Source organism: Chlorocebus sabaeus, chromosome 8 (genome assembly GCF_047675955.1).
Source record: "Chlorocebus sabaeus isolate Y175 chromosome 8, mChlSab1.0.hap1, whole genome shotgun sequence".
NCBI lineage: Eukaryota > Metazoa > Chordata > Mammalia > Primates > Cercopithecidae > Chlorocebus > Chlorocebus sabaeus.
In genome coordinates, this window is record NC_132911.1 from 88,960,038 (window position 1) to 88,969,259 (window position 9,222).

The window sequence follows — 9,222 nt, forward strand, 5'->3', positions numbered from 1 at the left end:
GCCTGTTCACTCTGATGGTAGTTTCTTTTGCTGTGCAGAAGCTCTTTAGTTTAATTAGATCCCATTTGTCAATTTTGGCTTTTGTTGCCATTGCTTTTGGTGTTTTAGACATGAAGTCCTTGCCCATGCCTATGTCCTGAATGGTATTACCTAGGTTTTCTTCTTATGGTTTCTTTCTTTTTATGGTTTCAGGTCTAACATCTAAGTCTCTAACCCATCTTGAATTAATTTTCATATAAGGAGTAAGGAAAGGATCCAGTTTCAGCTTTCTACTTGTGGCTAGCCAATTTTCCCAGCACCATTTATTAAATAGGGAATCCTTTCCCCATTTCTTGTTTTTGTCAGATTTGTCAAAGATCAGATGGCTGTAGATGTGTGGTATTATTTCTGAGGGCTCTGTTCTGTTCCATTGGTCTATATCTCTGTTTTGGTACCAGTATCATGGTGTTTTGGTTACTGTAGCCTTGTAGTATACTTTGAAGTCAGGTAGCGTGATGCCTCCAGCTTTGTTCTTTTGGCTTATGATTGTCTTGGCAATGCAGACTCTTTTTCGGTTCCATATGAACTTTAAAGCAGTTTTTTCCAATTCTGTGAAGAAAGTCACTGGTAGCTTGATGGGGATGGCATTGAATCTATAAATTACCTTGGGCAGTATGGCAAGTTTCACAATATTGATTCTACCTATCCATGCGCATGGTATGTTCTTCCATTTGTTTGTGTCCTCTTTGATTTCACTGAGCAGTGGTTTGTAGTTCTCCTTGAAGAGGTCCTTTACATCCCTTGTAAGTGGGAATAAAATATCTAGGAATTTTATTTTCTAGATATTTTATTCTCTTTGAAGCAATTGTGAATGGGAGTTCACTCGTGGTTTGGCTCTCTGTTTGTCTGTTACTGGTGTATAAGAATGCTTGTGATTTTTGCACATTGATTTTGGATCCTGAGACTTTGTTGAAGTTGCTAATCAGCTTAAGGAGATTTTGGGCTGAGACAATGGGGTTTTCTAAATATACAACCATGGCATCTGCAAACAGGGCCAATTTGACTTCTGCTTTTCCTAACTGAATACCCTTGATTTCTTTCTCTTGCCTGATTGCCCTATCCAGAACTTCCAACACTATGTTGAATAGGAGTGGTGAGAGACGGCATCCCAGTCTTCTGCCAGTTTTCAAAGGGAATGCTTCCAGTTTTTGTCCATTCAGTATGATATTGGCTGTGGGTTTCTCATAAATAGCTCTTATTATTTTGAGATACGTTCCATCAATACCAAATTTATTGAGAGTTTTTAGCATGAAAAGCTATTGAATTTTGTCAAAGGCCTTTTCTGCATCTATCGAGATAATCATGTGGTTTTTGTCTTTGGTTCTGTTTATATGCTGGATTACGTTTATTGATTTGTGTATGTTGAACCAGCCTTGCATCCCAGGGATGAAGCCCACTTGATCATGGTAGATAAGCTTTTTGATGTGCTGCTGGATTCGGTTTGCCAGTATTTTATTGAGGATTTTTGCATCGATGTTCGTCAGGGATATTGGTCTAAAATTCTCTTTTTTTGTTGTATCTCTGTCAGGCTTTGGTATCAGGATGATGTTGGCCTCGCAAAATAAGTTAGGAGGATTCTCTCTTTTTCTATTGATTGGAATAGTTTCAGAAGAAATGGTACCAACTTCTCCTTGAACCTCTGGTAGAATTCGGCTGTGAATCCATCTGGTCCTGGACTTTTTTTTGTTGGTAGGCTATTAATTATTGCCTCAATTTCAGAGCCTGCTATTGGTCTATTCAGGGATTCAACTTCTTCCTGGTGGTTTAGAAAAAGAGTGTTCTTTAGGCAAAATAACAATCTAGTAAAAAAAAAAAAAAAAAAGAACTACAAAAAAGAATAAATGAAACTAAAATAGTAAATATGTGGGTATACCCAAATGAATAATGGCTGTCTAAAATTTTTTAATTTCTTGAGAGGTTTAAAATATAAAGAGAATTAAAATTACGTGGCCAGTATAGGAGTGAAAACGGAAATAGATTACATGGGGTTAAAGCAGTCTAAACTTCTTGATTGGCTAGGAGAGAGTATAAACATCAATATAGAAGAGAAGTGTAGCTGCATTGCTCTTTTAAGAAATCAAAAAATGAAAACAATCCACATTTGCATCAGTATTAAAATAGATTAAATTATGGTATTCCATACAATGTAATACTATTAGCAATGAAAGTAAGTTAACTGCAGCCTCTTGCAACAAACTTCATGTTAAGAGAAAGAAACCAGACACAAGAATACAAGACTATGTAGAGAAATAGGAATGCTTTTACACTGTTGGTGGGAGTGTAAATAAATTCAACCATTGTGGAAAACAGTGTGGTGATTCCTCAAGGATCTAGAACCAGAAATACCATTTGACACAGCAGTTTCCTTACTGGGTATATATGCAAAGGATTACAAATAATTCTACTATAAAGACACATGCACACGTGTTTATTGCAACACTATTTACAATAGCAAATGCCCATCAATGATAGACTGGATGAAGAAAATCTGGCACATATATACCATAGAACACTATGCAGCCATAAAAAAGAATGAATTCATGTCTTTTGCAGAGACATGGATGAACCTGAAAGCTATCATTATCAGCAAACTAACACAGGAACAGAATACCAAACACCGCATGTTCTCACTCATAAATCAGAGATGAACAATGAGAACACATGGACACAGAGAGGGAAACATCACACACTGGGGCCTGTCAGGGGTAAGGGTCAAGGGGAGAGAGAGCATTAAGGCAAATACCTAATGCATGGGGGGCTTAAAACCTAGATAATGGGTTGATAGTGCAGCAAATCACCATGGCACATATATACCTACGTAACAAACCTGCATATTCTGCATCTGTATCCCAGAACTTAAAATAAAATTTAAAAGAAAGAATAGAAGCCTAATGAGGAGAGTATTCTCTCCTCATTACATGTGTGATTACATTCCCAAATGTAATCACATGTCTTTATTAGAGAGAGCTTTGATACAGAAATAAGCAGTGTGATGATGAACCAAGAGACTGGAGTAGTTATTAAGAGGAAGGGGTCACCAGCCAAGGAAAGAAGGTGGCCTCCAGAAGCTAGAAAAGGCTAGAAACTAATTCCCCTCTCCTCTAATTCTCCTCCTAGAGCCTCTGAAAGCAACCAGCCCTACTGACACTTTGACTTTAGTGCAGTGAAACTCATTTCAGATTTCTGACCTCCAGAATTGTAAGAGAATAAATCTGTGTTGCCTCAAGCCTCCTAGTTTGTGATAATTTGTTTCAACAGTCATAGGAAATTAATATAGATGCTATTACTTTTTAACATTTGCTAATTTAACAAAATTAAATTATCTCCTTACTTTAATTATTATTGCTAGTATCAGAAAGTTTGGAAATCTTTTCTTATGTGTTTTGTTTGTTTGTTTGTTTGTTTGTTTGTTTTGCCATTAGTGCTTTTACTATGACTTGTCTCTTTATATCTCTAGCCCAATTTTGTTTTTGGATATTATGACTTAAATATGTCTCTTGATTTTCTCTTCCCATTTTTCTTAAAAAAGTATTTGACTCTGAATCTTTTGACTGTTTAGTGTCCCTTTACTCATGATAGACATCCCTGAAGCTAATGTCTTGTCTGAATTTTTGAGAGACACTGGTTATAAATTGCCCATTGTTGACAACTGCATTTTTGCAAAACCCACAGACTAGTAATTTACCTCCCTAGTATGAACATGCCTCAACCAGCCCTATGCCTACAGTTTGGTAGACCTATTTTTCTGACACATGGCCAGCACACACACACACAGACACACACACATACACAATGGAATTCATCACTATGTCCTTTAAAAAAGAAACAAGTATGACCATAATTGCTCTGAAACATTCATCCTGAGATATTTTACAGGGCACTACAATCTATTCCTCAACTCTTAGACTTTAGAGCTCTGCCTTTTCTGCCCAAGTCTACCACTGGCTCCTATCTATGTCATGAATGCCGCTACCCCAGACTGAACTCTTATTTAAGCCATGGTTCTCACCATAGACCAAGTGTATCATTTCTGTGGCTTTTAAAACAAACATGCCACAGCCCCATCCTGGACCTACCCAATCACACAGTGCACATTTACCCAGCTCTGTAGGTGATCTTTATGTGTACTCCTAATAATGATATGATCATATTCCTCCTTCTGACCACTCTAGTTCTCCCTGTTCCCAGTAACCTGTTGTGGCACAGGTGCTTGTGGCTTTCCTGTCAGGTAAACTCCCTGCCCACATATGGGAACTGAACATATTAGACAATCATCCATAGACACACACTTTGTGTACCATAACCTATACATCTGACTTGAGTTTCTTCTGGAGTCTGAAACCATTCTGTGCTCCTACCTCTACCCTTTCAAGTTCCCAAACACCTTCTATCCCTACTGTTCAGTCCCACTCCAAGGTGGAGATTCTGGCCTCTCTCCAGAGGCTCCAAACCACTGCGGATAGCCTCATCATGTCAAGTTTTGTGCTAGTATGATTTTACCTGTTTTGGGGGTTGTTAGTAGGAAAAAATATGGTAATGAATATGAAACTGTGTAAACTTAGGGTATGATTATTTATCAAATTAGTTGAAATGGAAATGAATTGACACTTGAATGTGGTTTAGAATAACATCTATGGCTTCGATTGTAATTCATTTCAGAATCTGGCATATATTCCTATATTTGTTATTAATGAAATGAGATATATCAAAAGGAATTGTATCAAATCCTCAATAAAATCTGACTGATGTCAGATGAAAGCCTTTCTATTGAATTTTACTTAAATAAAGATCTATGTTTTACTAACTTTGCTCAAAATCAATCAAGTTATCAAGGACATAAAATATTCCAAGCACAAATTAATACCTCATAAGAGAGGCAGTTAAAAAGGTAATCTGCATATGTAATCAATAGAGAACACCCTAGGCAGTATTTTTATAGTTTCAGAAATATTCAAAGTAATTTTTACCTTCATCCAGCATTTCCTAGGGCCTGAAGTGAAGCTTTTATTTCAAGGTACATTAAAGAAAATAACCTAAAAGTGAATAATTTTTTCAAATAATATGAAATACTGTATTCTTAATTCTCAATTCACCATGAGTTAATGTATGAAACTACTGGAACATCCAATATCTAAGATTAGTGGTTCTCTACTCTGTCTTGATGATTATAAAATCATTCCAAATTTGGGTTTCATATCACTGTCTCACAAACTAAAATAAGATGTACTTCATAGGAGACCTGGCATACTACATGTTCATGCACATTTGTGTACGTGTGTGCATGTGTGTGAGAGACAGAGAGGAAGAGACAGAGACAGAAAGGAAGATAAGAGGAAGAAAGAGAGAGATGCTCAATATCCTTTTTGAGAAACTATCCTTGATTCATTCTAGATCTCCATTTCTGAAGTCTCCCGTGCCACATAAAACTTTGTTAAACATATTTGTTATGCTTTCCTCTTGTTGATCTGCCTTTCATTATAGGAGTGTCAGCTTCAAACCTTGTGATAGGTAAGGAAGAGATATTACTTTTTCCCTCCTACAAATACAAACATCCCACTCAGACACACACTTCAGGAGGACATTAAGTCACACCCATCCACACATGGTGTTACCATATTCCATTCAATTTCACATCACTTTCCTGCCAGTACTTTACAAAAACTCACAAGGTGCAACCCTTCTAACTACCAAGGACACTAAGAAGGCCCCCAACCTCCCTCTCTTTAATTTCTTCATTTTCTCTCAGCCTATTTTGCATTTTCCCTCTGTGTTCACCTTCCTTTTTCTCTCTTCATCTCTCTTTTGTTCTCTTCCTCTTGCCTGTAGAGTGGTGGACTTGGGAGCCAGGTAGAGCAGCCTGGGGGAGTGAAGACACCTGGTTCCACAAATAAATTTCCCATAAGGTAATGCTGTATTTATCATTGAATTCATTCATTTCTTGCCTATTTAATATCTAAAACTGTGCTACCATTTTTATTAGAGTCCTGCTTTTTAATTAGATTACTATCTGGTTTTGTGTGTGTCAGAAAAGTTTCTGAGCACTATATTCCTAAACTCATTTTCTTATAAACCCTGTATTTTTAAAAGTACTGTTTTGCACAGCTCAGTGCTTTTTAGGAACTCATCTGTGCCTTCACAGCGGAAGTGACTGTACTCCTCCCAGAGTATTTTCTTCATATGCTCCTTCAGATACTTCCTATACTTTAGAAACTTCTCCAGATTTTTTTCATAAACCTCAACCAAAACAACATATTGCAGCAGTGTAAATGTAGAAGCAGAAATGAGACTCTACTATCATCTATGAATAAGCCAGATATGAAAAAGATCTGTGAAAATGCACAATGCCACCATTCTCACTACAATTTTTTGTTTTATAATATACAATTATTTTTCCTAAAAAAATATATTACACATGTTAAACTGCAATAAATTTGTTATTGTTAATTTACTGCTGTAAGAACACATGATATCTACCTTCTTAACAGATTTTTAGGTGCATAGTGCAGTATTGTTAACTGCAGACATAATATACAGTAGTTCTCTAGAACTTATCTTGCATAACTCAAATTGTATTTTTTCTGAATAATTATATATTGAATTAATATAGCATAATGTATTATTTTAATATTTAAATATTTATTTTAGTCTATTCAGGCTACTAAAACAAAAGTACCATAATCTGTGTGGCTTATTAACAACAGAAATTTATTTCTCACACTTCTAGAATATAGGAAGTCCACCATAAAGCTCCAGCAGATTCGACATCTGGTGAAAGCTCGCTCTGGTTCAAAGATGGCAACTTCTCTCTGTGTCCTTAAAGATGGAAGGGACAAACCAGCTCCTTTATGCCTTTTTTATAAGATAATTAATCCCATTATGAAGGCTCTGCCCTCATGACCTAATGACCTCCTAAAGACCCCAATCTGTTAATAGTATAACATTGGGGATTAGGTGTCTACAAATAAATTTTTGGGGTGTTACAAATATTCAGATAACAGTAATATTTTTACATTTCTCATTTAATTACTAGTAGGATAAATAGCAGTAGATATAACCACATAAAGAAAAGCTCTTTAGGGCCTTGGGTAATTTAAGAGTAAAAGGAGGTCCTGACATCCAACAGTTTAAGATCAGTAGGTTTAGAAAAGCACATATATATGACTCTTTTGATTATGAAAGATAATTTCCAGGTTGAAAGTATCTAAATAGTTCTATATGCAAAAACAATATGAAGATTTGTTTTTCCAACTTATGAGGGAAAAGAAAAGTTAGTTCCTAAACTTGGGGCATTATGGAGAGCTTTTCTTGGCATTTTGGATAGAAATAAACAAGGAGCAGGAGCAGCATGGACAAAGATGAAATGTTGGGAAGAGGACTAGGAGAGACTTGCAGAAAATGAGAGTTTAAGCTCACAGGTGTTGATGAGCAACTGCAGTGCCTCAAGATCCACTCCCCAAATTCCACCAAGACAGGAGAATTACATAGTTTCTGCCATAAAACGCAAAAGAGAGACACAAACTATTTAATTGAATATTACAATCATGTTGAGCTCAGAAAGCTAAGGAGTTTGGGATCACTCTGGTAACATTAAAAAATTAGTATGCATCAGATATTTATCTTAGGTCACTGGCAACTCCTTCATTCCTTCCTTCTCCTATTTCAGATGTGAAACCAACCCACTTCCCAGATGACACCAAGGGTTCAAAACTGAGAGGAAAAGACAAAAGCCTTCATGTTTGCTTATGTATTTAAATGTTGATTCTACTTTGCTAATGGGCCCTGACCTTTCCTGGGACAAAAAATAAAATAAAATAAAACAAGGCAGCAGGCCCTCTTTCTGCAAATGGAATTATTCTTGACTTACTTCCTTGTCCTTTATTCTTTCTGAAATGTATTTAGTTATAATTCTATATTAAACCTTGGAGGAAGTGTCTGACTCGTTTTAGAATTTGGGTTTTCAAGAGAACTGGAGTCAACATGAAGAACTATCTTCTTTCCTGGACAGTCTAGGCCATTTTTGTTAAGGCTGTTCTTGTGACACCTCAAGATGAAGATGAGAGGATCATTCCTGTTGATGACAAATGTAAGTGGGCCCAGGTTATTTTCACCATTCTCTCTTCTACCAAAGATCCTAATGAGGACACTGTGGAGAGAAACATCCAAATTGCTGTTCTCCTGGACAATAAGAAGAATATCTCTGATCCCATCTCAAGGTTGAGAACCAAATTTGTGTACCATTTGTTGTACCTCTGTAAAAAATGTGATCCTACAGAAGTGGAACTGGATAATCAGAGTTCCTGCTACCCAGAGCAGTATCTGTGACAAAGACAGTGCTACAGAGATATGCCACACTGATGTCAGAAACGAGTGCTGCGCAACTATGGTCCCACTTACATATGGTGGTGAGACCAAAATGGTGAAGATAGGCTTGACCCCAGGTTCCTGCTATCCTGACTAATTTGTCATTGCTGACTGCACAATTCTTTATCTTGAGAGGCTCTCCATTTTGATCCAGAAAGTTAATATATTTACTACCAGTGAATATGAAACCTGGATTTTCTTAAGATGATGTAAAACTAACACCCCCTCCCCCAAAATAATCGAAACAGTAACATTATTGTCTTTATTAGGTAATTACTTCTCAACTATATGGTCACACTGTATGTATCTGTCAATTATCATGCTTGCCTGAAGAGGAATGCTCCCTTAAGAAAACAGTTTCTAGCATTAAAAAAATAGACAAGGGGAGAAAATAAAACTCAAGGAGTAAAATCAGGAGGCATAACAAAATGTTGCCCTTTCTCTGCCTTTGCCTTGGAGAGCCAGAGCTTTTGAATTTTCCATACTATTCTCTCTTTAAAAAGTTTCACTTTATAGAGAACATACATGTGTAAACATAGGTCAATTATATGTCTTCATTAGAAAAATAATAATTGAAAAACATGTTTTTGGGCCAGGCACGATGGCTCAATCCTATAATCCCAGCACTCTGGGAGGCTGAGGCAGGCAGATCACTGGAGGCCAGGAGCTTAAGACCAGTCTGGCCAACATGGCAAAACCTCATCTCTACTAAAAATACAAAAATAAGCCAGGCATGGTGGCACACACTTATGATCCCAGCTACTCAGAAGGCTGAGGCACAAGAATCGCTTGAACCCAGGGAGCAGAGTTTGCAGTGAGCCC

The 9,222-nt window shown here is 36.8% G+C and overlaps 1 pseudogene; it reads left to right on the forward strand.

The window, feature by feature from the left end:
• Positions 1 to 7,300: 7,300 nt before the first annotated feature.
• On the forward strand, positions 7,301 to 8,497 carry LOC103237059 (immunoglobulin J chain pseudogene; annotated as a pseudogene).
• Positions 8,498 to 9,222: the final 725 nt, after the last annotated feature.